The following is a 19,554-nucleotide window of genomic DNA, read 5'->3' as shown; positions in this document are numbered from 1 at the left end:
TGTAATCAGGTTAAGTGCTACTGAATTAAACTGTTGTCAACTTTGGTTCAGGCGTATATTCTGTACAGAGTGGGTATTGGTTCCTCCCCTTTCAAACATTCACTTTTTTTAAACAGCCTCTTTGATTTATTGGCTTGTCTTTCAGTATCATGTATTGGTTCAGCCAAGTGGATCATACATTTCTCTCACCTGTTAATGTGCATTCTTCCCCCCTAAAAAGTGCTTGCAACGTAGTGCATGGGGGACTATTTTACAAGTACCGGATTTGTTTTTGATACCTGCTCCTTCCATAGCTGCCACCTCACACAGTGCCACCCTGTGACACACAACATTGGCACTCATCACACGGTCACCCGGTGAGGAGCCGATATCACACTGTGGCAGACATAATGAGCTGAAAACCACTGCAAATAGTGATTTTCCAGCTCGTTTTCCGAGGCTTTGAACTGCCCACGTCCATTAATCGGTGTGAAAACACCCCAGGACATCGGTACCAGCCTCAGTCAGCTTTTTTTTGTGTTTGGAGGGCGGGGTTTGGGGACAGGGTGGGGTGGGGTTCAAAAGTGTCTCGTAGGTACTTCTCGGCATGAAGCCCCACCTCTTCCTCACACAGTAAGATTGTTCTTCGAGTTGGCCGGTGTGTCGTTCTCATTTCTCCTCCTGTATCTCATCTCCTTGGTGTCACTCCTCCTTCCTCCTCCATTGTCACTAATTCCACTCTTTGATGCCTGCTCCTCCATCTTGTTTTCACCCATGCCATTTCTTCCTTCCCCACACAGTTCTCTTCTCTTTCTTCGCTCCCGTCTCTATGCTATTTCCCCTTTCATCACTCTACCTCCCCTTTCTTCGCCCTTCTCTGCCATCCATTGCTTATGTATCCCGTCTATCACTTCTTCTTCCCCGTCCATCTCTCCTTAACCATTGCTTCTCCCCACCTTTGCTCTATCTACCACCATTGATTCAGTACACCCACCCTTCTCTCTTCTGCCATTGCTTTTTCCACTCTAACCTCTTTCTTGCCACTGCTTCCATCTCCCTGTGTCCATACCCTTCTGTCCCTCACCCCTGTTCGGATACCTGCACTTATCTCTATTCCATCCCAACTTTTTGCTCTACCTCCATCACTTCCGTCTCTGCCCTTCTCTCTCCATCATATGTTTCCTCACCCATCACTTTCTCCCCAACCTTCCCCCTCCCATCTGTGTCTACAATCTGGTTTTAATGTGATAACCTTGTGTTTTCACACGTTAGCCTATTAAACTTATATCTCATCCTTTTTTGTGTTCATATCCTTTTGTTTTGATTTTTCTATTCGTGCTTTTATATACAGTTTCTGTTAGCTCTTACTATTTTGTTTTCTGTTATTGTTCTTTCGTTTACTTTCTTGTAGCTTGGCCATATTGTAACCCCATCATCACAACAGTCACCTGATCAGCGTTTTGGGGGATTTCAAAATTATTGTGAGCTTTTTCTGTGATTAAAAACTGCCAAGGAATGTCATTTGAAGTATAATGAGAAAAGGTGACGAAGCGCTCGATGACATGTTTACACATTCTTTGCAGAGACAGTTATTGTAAACGTTCATCCATCACCACAAAGTGACATAACACAGCACACGCCAATGTATGTGTTGACCGCTTGTCTTGTTGGGTGATTGGAGAAAACAGGCCAAGTCAGAAGTTGAATGGCCGGAAGTATTATCCTGAAGGCATGTCTACGTGCAGTTCAGCACGTGGCACTGTTGAGGTCGAGTCCTTTCCACAATGCATACCTACCACACGGCCACCCCCTGCAGGAGTGGATTAGCAAACTGGCAGTATCGAGCATTTCATTCGAAAAAAACAGCTTAGCATTTTTTGAAACCCCAGAAAATTGCATTATCCACTAACTTATTTTTATTAGATACTGCGTTCCACATAATGGAAGGCGGGTGTTTAAGAAACATATGACAAGGTCAGACTCAATATCAGTCATTCAGAGTAAGAAGGTGGTAACAAAAAGAGAAAACAAAGGAGAAGGGAGAGCGTCGACATAACAAGGGAGAAGAAAGAGAGGTCTGAAAATATTGCAAGGAAATCAAGGCAGCCCGTAGCACAGAGTTAATTTTAGTATTCAATATAATTTTAAAGTGCAGACAAATCAGATTTTTGGGGGGCGGGGTTGGAACTAGTGATATATTTGCCCAGTGCGCACTACCTGCTTAACAACACAAACAAAAAGCAGGAGGCAGAGGAAGTGACATCTTCGTGCAAAAGAAGAATGTGATGGGGCAGGCACAACCCTTCCTGCTCAATAAATACGAGGTGACGTGATGTGCGGACTACGTATTACTTTGTTAATTTTTCTTGCACCGCCAGGCGCAATATGAAGGCGAGTGAATGTGTACGTGATTATAATCAATAAAGAAAGTTAACCCTAAATATGAGGTGGGTGATAAAAGTCTGTACCATCTCCAGGGCCAGACTGGAATCCAAAGGGGGTGTTAAGTGTGACGCAGTGCTACTTAACAAAAGCATCCCTCAACACTGCTGCTTTTGTTACTGGGGGCAGATATTGCAGCAATGCTGCAAAAACGCCCCCAGTAACAAAACCGATCCCCTCCCTTCCAGCCTCCCGGGCAAACGCCTGATGCCCGGTACGGCCAGTCCAGCCCTTACCATCTCCAAGACAACATGACCTGAGATTACATTCGCAAAAAGTGGTCGTAATTGCTCACCAACGTTTTGCAAATGGAATCAGTTTTTGCAAACTATTAGGTCACTTCGCAGAATCACAGATTAATGTGCCTAATTATTTATTAATTAGGCAGATCACATTTTCTGACCCCCTGTGATTGACTACAAACACTGGGATGGTGGCTGACAAGGGACATCAGGCCACTATCCATATGTTTGCTTTCCAAAACAATTTTTAAAAAAATTAAAGCACCCCAAGTTCCTTAAAGAACCAGTGCTCCTTTAAAAAAAAGTCCAGTTTGGGAAAACTTAAGAAAGAACAAGACTATGCCTACTCCTCTTGAAGCTGCCATCCCTTCCCCTTTGAAAATCTGTTATGACCTCCTTTGAAGAGTTGGGTACTGGTCAATAGTTTGAGACTATAATCGTGGTTGCAAACCATTGATACGTAGGTTATCGAATCACAATTTTGAAGGAATGCCTGTTTCACGCCCCTTCCAAATTGTGATTCAGTATAGGTCTCAAACCCCATTTTTTCAATCGGAAAAATGTTTTTTACGTGCAAAATATATTCTTTACATTAGAGGTGGCGATTTTGTGGTCACAAACCCAGTGATTCTGCGAATTGCAGGATTTGCAATTGCAACACCGTTTAGTACACCAGGTAGCAGCGTCGGATTGGTAACGCGGGCATTCGGGCAATGCCCGAGGGGCCGGTGTCCGAGTTCTGCTGTGGGCTGCTTTTTTGAGCAGTCTGGGGGCAATTTGGGCGCTGTCTCTGTTGTTCTGAAACAGTCAGCGGCCCAATGGGTGTTTGAGTGGCCTTTCTAGAGGTGGATGGGCGCTCATTACTTCCGTTTATCAGAGGTATCACTCCCTTTGTATCGCGGGCTGGCCCATTAATGTGTGCACAGACTGAGTGGTGGCAGGGGGCCTGAGTAGAAGTGGCCTCACTTGTTTCACCAGTGTAAACTAACACGTGCTTTTTTTTTACACCCCCCCTTAAAGTTTTTTTATAAGATTACACCAAAGCAGTGATACGAGGAGTGTTTATGCAAATGTAGGCCGTTTTTTTTGTCGCGTGCCCGGGCCGATTTTCATTCCCAATCCAACCCTGCCAGGCAGGGGCGGCCTTAGGCATGCAAGCTGTGCACCTGCACAGGGCGCCAAACCCCAGGGGCCACCACGCCAATATATATCCTTAATATAATAATCCTCTGAGGATGGATACATATTTGCTTGGCGGCCCCTGGCAGGGATTTGGTGGCCTCCGGCTCTGTTCCACTTCCAAACACCCTGACCCCCCCTCTTCACTGGCCTCCGCACCTGCGTTCCTCCGGGAGCCCCCTACCTACGCTCCCTGCCCAGGGCCGCCATGAGCCTAGAGCAGCCCCTGCACCAGGCCCATAATTCAGTAAAAATGCAGGTCGTACCAGAAGAATGGAGAAAGGCATCTACTGTCTGACATAACATTTAATCAGATGGCTCTCTGTTTGGTTTTAGAAAAACAATAGGCCCTGTTTCACGGCGGGGTCACAAGGAGCAGGAGGCGTGCAAGAGTTTAGAACGCCATAAGCAAAATAGAACTTTGCCTCTCAGCATGCACCCATGACACAGGAAAATTGCCCTTTTCTGGCCTTTTCAGTAATTTGGTAGGACCACAACCTTACCTTAGGGAAGTGGTATACCTTACAAGGAATGTGCTTTGCAAATCGTGGAAGAAATACAGCAGTTCTTTCATGCTGACATATAATTAGGGCTCCCAGTTTTCACTTTTTACTGATTTTACAGATAAATACATACAGAAAACTACTTATTTTCCTGTTTGTATTTACATTTATATTCACAAAAATACGGAAAATGGGCCTTCTTTGGGTGATTGTTTTTACTGTCAATCATTAGTGCCAGGTCTGTAGGTGTACAGATTGAGAGGTAGGAGAGATGAAAAAAGACAATCCTGATTAAGCTTAATAAGGTGCAGATCTACAGTTATTTATGCTATTCTACAATGCAAGTGTTTTCAGATAACGCTATTGCACTGTATACTGCTGAAACATTTTGAATATTCAAATGCGAGTATACATTTATCAGTTAAATAAATGTGGAAAAATACCCATTGCAGTTTCATTTATACTGAAAACACAACATAAAAATGGCTAAATACAGAAAAAATGACCAAAAAATAAATATGGATACATATAGAAGGGAATGTCGAAAAAACAAATACCATAAAACCGGGAGCCCTACATATAATTGGAAGCTCTGTATGTTAATTGACGCCTTGGTTGTTTTGTTCTTCTAAATGTTATTTAAATCTACACATATCATTCTTACATGCTACTGAATATACCTATTGTTAAGTATCAGTATCCATTTGTTTTTTTTTATTGGCAGTGAAAAATATAATGTCTAGAGGGCTTTGTAATTTTTGTGCATTCATAGGCTGGAACTTGCTTCTTCAGCCTCTCATCTTGAGACGGATCTCAGAAAGTTCTAAAAACATCAGAAGACCCACCTTTTCCATTCAGCATTTGGACTAGATTGTCAATATTGACTCCGTCTTATATTTTCCCTTCAGGCATCCTTATTCAAATTGTACTCTGAAGCACCATTGGTTGCCCTAGTTCTTTAAAAACACAATAAAGAAAAGTAATTTAAATATAATTAGGCAGGCTATTGGCAATAATATTATACCCATAGCCTAAAAAGATTTTAAAAGGGTGATGCTTGTTAATGCACAAAGCAGTGCCAATGATAACCTTGGCAGAAAGGGCCTTGAGAAGGCAGCCTCACGGCTGACGTATGTATTTGTTGACATCTCTACTGTCTTTGATAGAAGGGCTTAGTCCCTACTTTGGGTTCATCCTCCTTCACTTGAAGAGGTTTCAGGGAAAGTGTTATGTAAGAAGTGAGCTAAACATGGAACTGTTCTTAGCTCAGTTCTTTTCAACATTTATATCACTGTGGGGCATATTCTCAAGGAACTATTGGCGAGTTAACTGCACTTTATCGCAGCCAAAGTGGTGATACATTTATCGCCCCGTTCATAAGCTGGTGCTAACAGCCCATATCACCAGTTTACTTGTGATAGCAGCCGCAAAAAACATCGCCACAGATGACCCCCGCAACTATTGGTAATGAAATGCAGAGTAAGCGTTCCCTTGAAAAAGCAGCAACAACACCACTCCGCAACATTCTGAACGACCAGCCAGATCGGCGATAAGATCACAAAACATGCAATAAGCCGCGTTAGCAGCAGGAAATCAACACCTGCTCTGGCCTGTGGTAAAGTTGGATGACAGCCTGCACCACAAAAGGGAGCCCAGCCCAGAAACACACCTGAAGGGCAACAAATGCCATGGATCCACTGATCATGCAGCTGGGAGCCCCAACAGAGCCACAACACCCACCACCACCATCCCCAGGACCCCACCCGGGCACCCCCCCACCGGGCAAAGACATGTCACATCAACTTCTCAAAATCATGTACAAAGAAATTCGACTGATATTGCACAATCACATCACACATTCACCTTCGAATTACCAGAAGAAGATGTATTCAAAATAACTCAAAAGAACAGCAATGAAGACTCATGGTTGCTCTCCTCGGGAAAATCTGTAGGTCACAGCCTGCAAGACAAAAATTCAGATCAAAAGGTGTGTCATGCAGTCATCAAAGGATAGAGAGAGAGTGAAGGAGACAGAGCGGAAGGGAGGGAGAGAGAGAGGAAGACGGAAAGAGAGGGAGAGAGAGACACAGAGAAAAGAAGAGAGGGACAGGGAGAGATAGGGCCGACACTGCCACCCAGGCCTTACTGCTCACCTTCCACCACCGGCATGTCGCAAAGAGGGCCCACCACATGGCGGTGCAAGCCCAAAGCCCATGGCCCGCGAACATGGCACCCTCCACATCTTGCAGCCCCGCTCTGCGGGCCACCAGGTTGCACAATTGATTCTGGGTCTTGATTTCGCTATGGCAGAGGACATATCACTGCACAGGGCATCATCGCAGGCTGCACACCTGCTCAGCCCTTTAGGTGCCACCAACTCTGTGACCCGCAAGGCAATGCCACGTGGCGGTAGGGCCATGCTGCCCGCTGGCTCTGGCCTACACTGCGGTCCAGCAGGGCACACAGATCCTGAGCAGTCAGGACCACCAGGACAGGGCATCATTGCAGGCTGGACATCCGCTCAGCACTTAAGGTGCCCCTACCTCAGTGCACCGAAAGTCACTGCCCCGTGGCGGTGTGCCTGTGTAGGCCGCAGTGTATCCAGTTCCACCAAGTCTGTGCCCCGCAAGTCATTGACCCTGTATGATTGAGTATCGTAGTGCGGACAACAGCATGTCACCGCCTGACCTGGGGAATAGGATGTTGCAGGGCCCTAGGCCCTCATGCCGACATTAATACCACACGGATACACCCAGGTAGAGAGTGGAAATGGCGTCAAGCACGTGCGCCCGCCCCCTTTTATTGGCAGGGTCACATGTCCTGTGACACGTGTGCTGGATGGGTGTGGTGTGGGTGTACACCAGCCCTGAGGGAGTGGCTATGGCATGCTGACAACTAGACCTGTGACCAGCAGATCAATACAGGGAAGACCTGGGACATGTAGCGCTGTTGTCCCCCTCTGTGAGCGTAAGCGGAGTGGGCTGGCCTGGCGTGTGCCAGTCCAGCGTAAGGGTCTGAACAATGACCCCAGAGCTCTGGGTGTGGTTCTGTACTGGGCTGGACAAGGAAGTGTAACTAATGCGTGTGTCCCTGTTGTAGTGCAGGCGCCACCCAGACCGCATACGGCACTGTGTTAACCTGTGACCCAAGTTCAACGACATGAGCTACATGGACAGAAGGGAAATCACTGAGCCTACATTTATCCAAAACTTCCACACTCTAAAGACCATAGACATGACACATCTCTGTGATTATGAATGTTTAATGCACATTCACTGGAATGTTGCATCTGGAGCAGTACAGGGCCATGCAAACCTCACATTACAATGTTGGCCCGTGGATGGCCAGCCAGAGTCCTTCAGGGAATGACAAGTCCAAAGGAAGTTCAGTCTGCAGTCCAATTGCTGTGTCATTGGCGATCAAACAGAACATGGCAGTACATGTCGAAGTCCAAGGTGAGTGTCGCAGAGTGCATCAGGGGACAGTGGAAGGTGATGATGCAGAGGACAGAACCAAGCAGAAACTGGCCATATGGCGGAGATGAATGCTACTGCATCCTTCTTACCAAGAAGGCAGGTCCATCCGCATCTTCGTCCACAGCTATTTTATGTGCCTCACGTGTGGGGGGGGGGGGCTTTCTCCAGCACTGTGTGGCAGTGACACCTCAGGGGCCAGTGGAATGACTGCTGCACTGTGTGGCACTGACACTTCAGGGCACGGAGATGTGGATGTACTGGTAGCAGCAGCATGCATCAGCGCCAGGCCTTGTGTCAGTAATTCCATGAGGATGGTCTTGAGGTCATTGAGGAACCCAGCTACCACTCGCTGGTGTGCAGCCGTGGCAGCCGCTATTTCCGCCTGCGCCCACTCCATGGTCTCCATTAACCTCCGCATGTGTCCCAACTCCCATGTGACATCGCTAGAGCCACTCTGACTGGACAGTTGTTCTATTCTCTGAGTCAGGGCTCCAGCGATGTCAGCCATGGTCCATTGGAGAGCATGGAGCGGACTGTGGGTGTCCATCAGGGACTGTGAGTGGTCCCTGAAGCGACGTAGACACCCACAAATGGCATCTAGGTTGGCTGCCATGCGGTCATAGCCCACCAACACCTATTCAGCCAGATTCTCCTGGCACCCCAATACACGGCATTGGAAGGCCATGTGTTCTTCGTGGAGGTCCTGGGAGGCAGCCGTGGTGGTCTTGCTGCCTGCTGTGTGGTCTGTTCAGGGGGTGGGGTCTCCTAGTAGCAGCTGGGCTGCCCTGCTCCTAGAGGTGGGGTGCGAAGGTTCTCTACGAGATGTTGGAGGGCGTCGGAGTTGAAGCTGTGGTGGTCCTCTTTGTCATCAGAGAAGAGAGGTTCGGGTTCCACTGCAGGAGGTGTTGATTCTCCCTTTCCAATGTGAAGGGGAGATGCAGTTTAACAATGTGTTCACATGTATGTTGTCGCATTATACGTGTTTTCATGACTTTGTACATTGTGGCTGTTTGGGAGGAGCTGCCTATTTGCCTATTTGATGGGGGTCAGTGGACATTTCGACAACATAACGGATGTGTGTTTGTACTTGTACATTATCAACTCACATTTCCCTGCAATGCCAAATGTGATTGGCCAGTGTCTACACACAAGCGGCACCAGTTGTGTTCTGTGTTCTGTTGTGGACGTGTTACGGTTTGTACCACATTGTTGTCAGTGTTGATGTGCTCTGCATGTTATGTGTGTGTGCTGCATTTTGAGGGAGTCGCCCCTGCAGCTCTGATTTTGCTGCCCCTTCTCTCTTTCATGCAATGTGCCTTTGACTTCTGTGCATAATTGTGTACATTGGTCACTTGGTGGGACATGGTTTGTCCGCAGATGTGCTCAACTCAATTGTAAATGTGTGCCATTGTGCCCATCTCCCCCTGTCCCCCAAGTCCCTGGCCATTACTCACCCTGGTGCGGTTGTGTCCTGTCATGTTGAGCAGTGTCCTGTCCCCCAACTCCTGCCACCATCTCCCCATTGATGACTGTGGGCACCATTTCCTCCATATCGTCCAGCTCCTCCTGTGGCGCTGGACTACAACCTCCAGTCTGCATTGCTGCCTTCCGGTTGTTGGTGAGTTTCAGCTTAGTTTTGCACTTGACATCATTCCAGCGCCTCTTGACCTCTTCCATGGTACTCTTCAGGCCTCGACTGCATTCACCTTGTCCACGATGGACTGCCATAGTCCATTTTTGGTTGCCAATGACACAATGCATGTGACGAAAAGTTGTTGATGGTGTTCTACCACCTCCGTTATCAGGATCCTGTTTTCCTGTGGACTGAACCGCTTCTTCCTACTCTTCTTCTCCTTGGCCTTCCCGGACCCCGAGGTCCTCCGGAGGGGCTTGTGGGGTTCGGATTGTCCTCTGTACTTGCTCCGGCAACATCCATTGTGCGTTGCTGTTGTTTGCATTTGTTTGTCTGTTTTTTTTCTACTTTCATGGTGATTTTTCCCACCTGATGTGTGTGAATTGCAGGGCTGTCGCTGGCTTTCCCTGATTTCTGTATCGCGATTGGCCTCATCGCAACTTTTTTTGCATTTGCGTTTCGCATTTGTACGCCGTCGCGTTGATTTTTAACGCGTCATTTGACGCATTATCGTGAGACTATTGCATAGTACCGCCGTCTTGAGAATGCCATGTTAACACGGCGTTATTTTCCTGTAATAGACTGCGATATTGAAAGTTCTGGTATGCTAATTTTGCAATAGTTATCACACGTTCTTGAGAATATCCCCCTGAGTGTTTTCAAAAGTTAAAACCAAAAAGACCAAAAGCAGCAGACAAGGTCAAGCACAAAGGATCTTAAAGTTCTTGAAATTAGGCGGTGCAATCGCTTCCAAACATCCGCTGCCTTAGGATGTACAATTTACCACAATGCAAAAAACAAAAATGGAAGGTGCACTCAAAATGAAGTCAAATGGAGAAAGTAGTTTGTAAATGTCTTCTTCTTTATTCAACAATATTCATGAAGCAAAGGCACAGCCAACGCGTTTCGTTCCCATTTTTTGCCTGTAGGAACTTCGTCAGGGCTGTAAAAATTACAAACATATATATATACACATAAATATATATTGAACATATCACATATGTACAGAAAAAAATAATTTTTATCACACCACAAAAAATCACAAAAAAATCACCAACCCAAAAAACAACATGTTACACAAAACAATTCAAAATTTTATGTCACCAAACCTAAAAGAGTATAACAACCAATATATACACAATGTAACATCGATCAGATATAACCCAAGAGGACTAGTCCAACCTAGAAATTGTTTTTTATAAATATTTTTTTAAATAACATTGACAGGCATGACAGATGCCTCTATCTACATCATCCAACCCACTCTCCCTATGAGGCGATCAGGGGTGGGTTCAGAAAAGACCTATTTTTAAGAGAGAACACACTCAAAGAAATAGTGAATAACCCAAGTGAAAATATATAAAATAGTAGAATTTTAAAAACCAATTAATAAGACTTTAAAGAAAATATATTGTCAGGCTATGAAGCAGACAACCACGAAGCCACTGAGAAAGGAGGAGGACAGAAGGGAAGATAGATATAAGTACACATTTGCCATATATGCTTACCGAACTAGTATCCTCAAGGAGCGGCACTAGTTAATCCACAGAATATGCAGACCGGAATTGATGGTAAGATTGCTAGACCAAAGGTGGTTTCCTGGGTGAAACGGAAAAACACGTAGGGGTATAATTGCTATTAAGAAGGAATATCATAGCATGCCATATTAAAAGACAATGCACACTCATGTGAGTAAGGGGTATAATTGATGTAAAAATACAGTAAACACGCACATCTCATCACAAGATGAGGTACCCTCATATAAGTTTCATGGGGGTGTCGTTGTCATGTCAATCAACACAAGTTAGTAGTTGAGTGGCCTCAAAAGACACGCACACGGAGGTAGAAGGAGGCTATACATAATGAGATATGGCATAAACAATGAATCACTTTGCAGATGTCTAAGCTAATGTATAAAGATTTCCTAAAGCACTAATATATAAAGATTTCCTAAGGCACAGTAGTTAGCTGTATACCTGTGCTGGAGAAATGTCAGCTCTCAATAGAGATGAACTTGAATGATCCCAGTCGGTGCGGTGGAATCGATTATATTGCAAGCGCTATAAAAGGAAAAATCACACAAGAACCAAAATTTGATGGTTAGAAAATAACAAAAACCAGATTAAATTGTCTTCGGTTCATCAACAGTAATAGTAATGCCTCCTGTGGTCTAGCCCCCGTCATTTTTGATTTAAATAGAAGGGAGGCCACAACATCAAAGATAAATACCTTTCGTATCAGGTATTAGAACGCGAGAATATATAAACAGAAATTGTTTCTTTATGGCCATCAAAAAAGAAACAACGGTGACCCTACGGTCAACATCTTACCTATTTATAGCCCCCAGTAAGAGAACGTAGAAAATAAGTTCAGATGGACCATGACGTCTTCCGCAAGTATTCTAAAAACACACAGATTGGAAGCGAGCATTATAAAGATATGATGATGCTTATGACAACACGGCACTATAAAAATATGTAGGAACGTATCTAAGATTGCCAACACTAAATGTAAAGGAAAGGGAGCTATTACATTTATATTAGAGTATGCCTCAATGATACCAATTCATAGACAAAGTACATATTCAAATGTAGAAACTGCAAATGATTCGTTAACCAATTGCATAATGTGACAGTTACCTCGTATTAAAACAGCAGCCCAATAAAAGTAATCCAAGGTTTAGGTGGTCCAAGTTGACTCACACTTGCGTAGCGTAGCGTCTAGGCTAAAGGTCAAGTAGTGACCATACTCTGATAACGTAGGAAGGTTGCCGCACCTGTTTAATCAAGAAAGTGCCATTGTAATACTTAAGGGCTAAAGGATGGCTAGAACATTAAAATAGCCCGAACACAACCCGTCCCGAACAGCACAAACCACCCGTCACCCTGGTAGCCCCGCATACCTATGATAGGGTCCCGGCTCCAAAAACCGTCAGCGAGCAAGGCGTCCTGCACGTCGTGTTTAGGCGCCATTGTATTTATGTTTGGGGTAGGGAGGAATTTCCGGTCGATCGTCCGTGCAAACTCCGCCCACTATATCCTTGTCACGTGACTAGGGAGAATACGATTTCAAAAAAAGTCAGTGTCTGAGGGAAGCGCAGCTACCGGAGTATGTCAGCGTGAGCCCACTCTACCCATGTCATGTGATTAGGTAGAACACGGCTTCAAAAATACGTAAGCGCCAGAGGATAGCGGGATTCTGAAAGTCATGAGCGCCATCTCATAAGAGAGTATCTATATTAGAAAAAATAATTTAAAAGTCCCGATTCATTTGAATAAAAGTTTGAATGATCTTTATGATGGACACGGCATGATTCCCACTACCTATTATATATATATAAAGAAAATCAGATCATGATATAAGTGAGCCGAAACAGTTCATAATTAAACTGTTTTCACAGTATCTCGACTATCGAAAATGCAATCTGTATAACCCATGGCCATAATTGTTGCTGCAGAGGTAGGAATTGTACGATTAGAAAGTAACATTAAGACACAGTATAAATGCTCTCCAATCTGGTTAATTTAAGAGTTGGAAAAATGTTATTGTGCCCCACTAGTATATCTCTCACATTTAGTACGTTCTGGAGTGTTTAACTTTTGATCCAGTAAGATGTCAGTTGACCCATATCATGATGCCCGATTAAGTGCTGCCTAGTTTCAGGAGTATATTGAAAAAAAGAGGATTCATCTCTGAAGGGTTAAATGAGAAAACTATTTAGTGTTAAAGATGTTATCTAAAGACAAGTCATGAAAGGAGGAGAAATGGGGGTAGGAAGGAAAAAGAGGGAGAGGCACAGGACAGGGAAGATTACAAGTTCCTCATCCTAAATCAAGTATATATTTAGTCAACGTATATCATTTGAAAGTGACAATTTCAGTGCACAGGAATATCAGGGACAAACTTTGAGAAAAGGCATATTCTCTGAGCGCAAAGTGCGATACATTGAAGGAGATGCAGATTAGTATCAAGATTGAATGTCATCGCTCATTGGAAAGCATTGCATTACAGGCACAGTTCAAGAATTAATTGTAAATTAACATCAGGATTAACAAAGAAAGTAATGAAGCTCCCTATCGGTGTTATGCCCCATTTGGGTTGCCTTCGAGCGGCAAATCCATTTTGCTTCCCTCTGTCTTAGTGCTAATTCCCGATCTCCTCCTCGACTGTCCTGTGGGATGTGATCAATTCCGTAGAACCAAAAGGTTAAGTCATTGGGATGCTTGTCATGATAATGTGCACTCACTGGATATCGGATATCCTTGTTGATTATCGCTCTGCGATGTTCCTGAATCCTGATCTTTAATGGGCGGACTGTGCTGCCCACATAGATGATTTTGCATTTGCAGCTCAAGATATATACCACATATGGCGTATTACAGTTGACAAAATCTTTGATCTTATATGTTTTAGAGGAATTAAATGCAAATTCATAAATCTTGTTGCAGCCATAGGGACATATTATACAGGAACCGCAAGTGAAAAAGCCGCAAGGTTTTGGTGGGAACCATGTCTCCCTTACATTGGTCACATTACTGTTACAAAGAGTATCCCGCAGGGATCTTCCTTTGCGGTAAGTGATAAGAGGTTTGTCAGTGATCACACCCGACAAACCTTGGATACCTTTAAGAGTATTCCAATTCTTTTTGATAATATTGTATATTCTGCTACTGTTCGTATTGTATTGTGTAACAAATCGCACTGGGCTATCTGTCTTATGGTTAGATTTTGAGTCCTTGTTTATAGTACATAGAGTATTCTCCCTGTTTAATTTGGTTGCCCTTTCAACAGCTGAGTGTACTATATTTTTTCTGTATCCCCTCTTCAAAAATCTGTTACTTGCTTTCTGGATATGATCAGTGAAGGTATCATCCTGACTGCAATTTCTCCGTATCCTTACCATCTCTCCATACGGGATGTTATTAATCACTGACTGTGGATGTGCACTTTCTGCACGAAGTACAGCGTTGCATGCTGTTTCTTTTCTAAAGAGTGTGCTCTGAACAACATCCTCCTTGATATAGAAATGGATATCCAAAAAGTCAATACTATTTCTACCATGTTTCATGGTGAGTTTGACATTGCAGGTATTATCATTGAGATAAGAGTGAAAAGATTTCAATTGCTCATCGGATCCTGACCATAGGACTATGATGTCATCTATATACCTCCCCCAGAACACAATGTGTTCAGTCCAGGGGGAGGCCCTACTGCACCAAGCGTGTTCCCTCTCGTACCACCCCATGAAGAGGCAGGCATACGAGGGTGCAAATTTTGAGCCCATGTAAGTCCCACAAATTTGATGGTACCAAGTAATGTCATGTACAAAATAATTATTACTCAGGATGATGTCGATCATTTCTAAAAGCATTTCATTGTAATCATGACATTCTGCTCTTTCTTTGTCTAGAAATGATCGCACGGCAGATATTCCAAAGTCTTTCTGAATACATGTGTATAAACTCTCCACATCAAATGTTACAAAGGAGAGTTCCTCTGACCATCGTAGATCATTGAATTTGACCAGAATATCCTTGCTATCCCGAATATACGATGGTAAATTGGTTACATATTGCTGTAAGTTAAGGTCCACAAATTCAGAGAGTTTTTCTGTTGGTGAACCAATTCCAGAAATTATGGGGCGTCCTGGGGGAAAGGCACCCCCTTGTGGATTTTCGGTAAAGTGTATATGCAAGGGTATTTTGGTTTGTCCACCTTCAAGTATCTGTATTCGTCTTCATTTAGAAGACCAATTTCTCGCCACTCGGTCAGTTTAGCTGTTATCAAACAGCTGACCTTTTTGGTAGGATTGGCAGGAACACATTGGCAACACTTAGTATCATTTAATTGTCTCTGAATTTCAGACATATAGTCAAGGTGGTTCATTATTACAACATTCCCGCCATTGTCGGCCTCCTTGATAACTATAGTGTTGTCTGTTCTAAGTCTCTCCAACGCAAGTCTTTCTTTTGCTGAAATGTTGTGATTGGTAGATGAATTATGCTTATCAAGTGTTTCCAGTTTGTAAAGATCATTTGTTACTTGATCATAGAAAGTGTCAATACTCGGATGGTAATTGTAAGAGGGGACAAATTTTGATTTAGGTTTCAAGTTACTGCTATTGACATGGTCTTGTTGAATACCCAATTCATCCAAAAGGGTTGCCATACCATATGTATCTTCTTCCTCAAGATTAAGCAACAATTGCATGTTTCTAATATCGGACACCGTGTGTGTTGCTGCCCCGTCCTCTGTGATGTTATCATCCCTTTTGGGAATCTGGCGAGAAAAAAAGTCCCTCAATTTCAATAATCTTACAAATTTGTACAGATCTACATGTGCATCGGTGAGGTCCCCTCCCTGGGTAGGACAAAAATGTAAGCCTTTACTCAACACAGACATCTCATCTTTGTCCAAGACTTTATTCGATAAATTGATAACTTTCAGGTCAAGATTACAATCAGTGTCACCATATGTAGTATCAGAACAAATAGTATTCATTGTTTCGGTCTTGTCCCAGTATTGGGTTTGCTCACAGAATTGTTCACCTGGTTCTTTCCTGTACCTGCCCTTAGACCTCCTGCCGCCCCTCCTTGTCTTGCTTGATCTCTTTGGGGTTTTAGTAGTTCCCTTTTTTGTTGTAGCCTGTTGCTGATTCTTAGCTTGGCCAGCTCCTTTTGAAAAGGAGTGGCCCCCTCGGCTAAAGGGATCTCACTTGTGACATTAGATGTTGTGCTACAAGAAGATGCAGAAGTTATGCTACTCCCTGATCTGGCATCCTCATTTTCATCTCTTTCCTCCCGTTGCCTCTTTTTGTCCTCATTTCCCTGTACATTGTCAAATTTTTTTGCGAACGTGTAAATTCGTCCGTCCTGATAGTCTCTATCATCCCTTCTTATCTTTCTCAATTTTTACTCTTTAAGATAAACTTGATGTTCATTGATCACTTTCTTGAGGATCTCAATTTTTTTTTCAATTAAGTCCTTCTGCTCCATCCCATTAATTTCTAGTATGAGGGCCTCGATCTCACACTGTAATTTTTCTCCTTTTTCTCGCGCGTGTCTGATTAGTATTTGCATCATAATCTTGGATGCGTGTTCAAGATTACCCTCCTATTCAGTAAGGAGACTATCGCTTAAGTCCTCGAAACTCGGGAAGATTAGGATTCTCAATCCTCTCGGTATTTTTTTGTTATTCAGATACTGTTCAAGTGTGACCCCATCACACCATCGAGACAGCTCTAATTTCTTTAAGCGTTCCAATTTCAAAAAAAGAGCTTTCAAGCTGAGTTTGCTAGAGACCCCTTGTGGAGTTGTTTCTTTGGGTTTTTCTATGCCAAATAGATTGAGGGCCATTTCCTCCCTCCCATCATCAAATCTAGCCATGATACTTATAAAAGTTCAGGTAAAAGAAAGAACCGGTGCAAGACAGTCAAATACAAACAATACAACCAAAAAGACCAAAAGCAGCAGACAAGGTCAAGCACAACGGATCTTAAAGTTCGTGAAATTAGGCGGTGCAATCGCTTCTAAACATCCGCTGCCTTAGGATGTACAATTTACCACAATTCTAAAAACAAAAATGGAAGGTGCACTCAAAATGAAGTCAAATGGAGAAAGTAGTTTGTAAATGTCTTCTTCTTTATTCAACAATATTCATGAAGCAAAGGCACAGCCAACGCGTTTCGTTCCCATTTTTTGCCTGTAGGAACTTCGTCAGGGCTGTAAAAATTACAAACATATATATATACACATAAATATACATTGAACATATCACATATGTACAGAAAAAAATAATTTTTATCACACCACAAAAAATCACGCAAAAATCACCAACCCAAAAAACATGTTACACAAAACAATTCAAAATTTTATGTCACCAAACCTAAAAGAGTATAACAACCAATATATACACAATGTAACCTCGATCAGATATAACCCAAGAGGACTAGTCCAACCTAGAAATTGTTTTTCATAAATATTTTTTTAAATAACATTGACAGGCATGACAGATGCCTCTATCTACATCATCCAACCCACTCTCCCAATGAGGCGATCAGGGGTGGGTTCAGAAAAGACCTATTTTTAAGAGAGAACACACTCAAAGAAATAGTGAATAACCCAAGTGAAAATATATAAAATAGTAGAATTTTAAAAACCAATTAATAAGACTGTTTAAAAAAAAATATTGTCAGGCTATGAAGCAGACAACCGTGAAGCCACTGAGAAAGGAGGAGGACAGAAGGGAAGATAGATATAAGTACACATTTGCTATATATGCTTACCGAACTAGTATCCTCAAGCAGCGGCACTAGTTAATCCACAGAATATGCAGACCGGGATTGATGGTAAGATTGCTAGACCAAGGGTGGTTTCCTGGGTGAAACGGAAAAACACGTAGGGGTATAATTGCTATTAAGAAGGAATATCATAGCATGCCATATTAAAAGACAATGCACACTCATGTGAGTAAGGGGTATCATTGATGTAAAAATACAGTAAACACGCACATCTCATCACAAGATGAGGTACCCTCATATAAGTTTCATGGGGGTGTCGATGTCATGTCAATCAACACAAGTTAGTAGTTGAGTGGCCTCAAAAGACACGCACACGGAGGTAAAAGGAGGCTATACAGGCTATACATAATGAGACCACAGGAGGCATTACTATTACTGTTGATGAACCGAAGACAATGTCATCTGGTTTTTGTTATTTTCTAACCATCAAATTTTGGTTCTTGTGTGATTTTTCCTTTTATAGCGCTTGCAATATAATCGATTCCACCGCACCGACTGGGATCATTCTAGTTCATCTCTATTGAGAGCTGACATTTCGCTAGCACAGGTATACAGCTAACTACTGTGCCTTAGGAAATCTTTATATATTAGTGCTTTAGGAAATCTTTATACATTAGCTTAGACATCTGCAAAGTGATTCATTGTTTATGCCATATCTCATTATGTATAGCCTCCTTCTACCTCCGTGTGCGTGTCTTTTGAGGCCACTCAACTACTAACTTGTGTTGATTGACATGACATCGACACCCCCATAAAACTTATATGAGGGTACCTCATCTTGTGATGAGATGTGCGTGTTTACTGTATTTTTACATCAATGATACCCCTTACTCACATGAGTGTGCATTGTCTTTTAATATGGCATGCTATGACTTCCTTCTTAATAGCAATTATACCCCTACGTGTTTTTCCGTTTCACCTAGGAAACCACCCTTGGTCTAGCAATCTTACCATCAATCCCGGTCTGCATATTCCGTGGATTAACTAGTGCCGCTCCTTGAGGATACTAGTTCGGTAAGCATATATGGCAAATGTGTACTTATATCTATCTTCCCTTCTGTCCTCCTCCTTTCTCAGTGGCTTCGCTGTTATCTGCTTCATAGCCTGACAATATATTTTTTTTTAAGTCTTTTTAATAATTTTTTTAAATTCTACTATTTTATATATTTTCACTTGGGTTATTCACTATTTCTTTGAGTGTGTTCTCTCTTAAAAATAGGTCTTTTCTGATACCACCCCTGATCGCTTCATAGGGAGAGTGGTTTGTATGATGTAGATAGAGGCATCTGTCATGCCTGTCAATGTTATTTAAAAACATATTTATAAAAAACAATTTCTAGGTTGGACTAGTCCTCTTGGGTTATATCTGATCAATGTTACATTGTGTATATATTGGTTGTTATACTCTTTCAGGTTTGGTGACATAAAATTTTGAATTGTTTTGTGTAACATGTTGTTTTTTGGCTTGATGATTTTTTTGTGATTTTTTGTGGTGTGATAAAAATTATTTTTTCTGTACATATGTGATATGTTCAATGTATATTTATGTGTATATATATATGTTTGTAATTTTTACAGCCCTGACTAAGTTCCTACAGGCAAAAATGGGAACGAAACGCGTTGGCTATGCCTTTGCTTCATGAATATTGTTGAATAAAGAAGAAGACATTTACAAACTACTTTCTCCATTTGACTTCAGTTTGAGTGCACCTTACATTTTTGTTTTTTGTTTTAAAAAGTTAAGGATGCGCACAACAATACAACCCTTGCAGCTCCTGCTCGGATCGGACCTAGTACAACG

At 42.8% G+C, this 19,554-nt stretch overlaps 1 protein-coding gene and 2 long non-coding RNA genes across 4 annotated transcripts in view; all 3 read right to left on the bottom strand.

Annotated features, from left to right (window-relative positions):
* Window positions 1-19,554, bottom strand: part of LOC144761620 (uncharacterized) — an 878,183-nt gene that overhangs the window by 569,853 nt on the left and 288,776 nt on the right. The gene's annotated exons all lie outside the window — the stretch shown is intronic.
* Window positions 10,163-13,417, bottom strand: LOC144761619 (uncharacterized). The gene is made up of 5 exons (XR_013595814.1): window positions 12,357-13,417; window positions 12,094-12,230; window positions 11,785-11,855; window positions 10,963-11,514; window positions 10,163-10,397 (listed from the first exon to the last, which is right to left on the bottom strand). It is a non-coding gene; the product is annotated as an uncharacterized LOC144761619 (long non-coding RNA).
* On the bottom strand, window positions 15,863-17,832 carry LOC144761618 (uncharacterized). Its single transcript, XR_013595813.1, has 2 exons — window positions 17,739-17,832; window positions 15,863-17,175 (listed from the first exon to the last, which is right to left on the bottom strand). It is a non-coding gene; the product is annotated as an uncharacterized LOC144761618 (long non-coding RNA).

This window comes from Lissotriton helveticus, chromosome 6 (assembly GCF_964261635.1).
Source record: "Lissotriton helveticus chromosome 6, aLisHel1.1, whole genome shotgun sequence".
Classification (NCBI taxonomy): domain Eukaryota; kingdom Metazoa; phylum Chordata; class Amphibia; order Caudata; family Salamandridae; genus Lissotriton; species Lissotriton helveticus.
The sequence above is the reverse complement of the archived record's forward strand: the minus strand, read 5'-3'. Positions and strand labels throughout refer to the sequence as shown.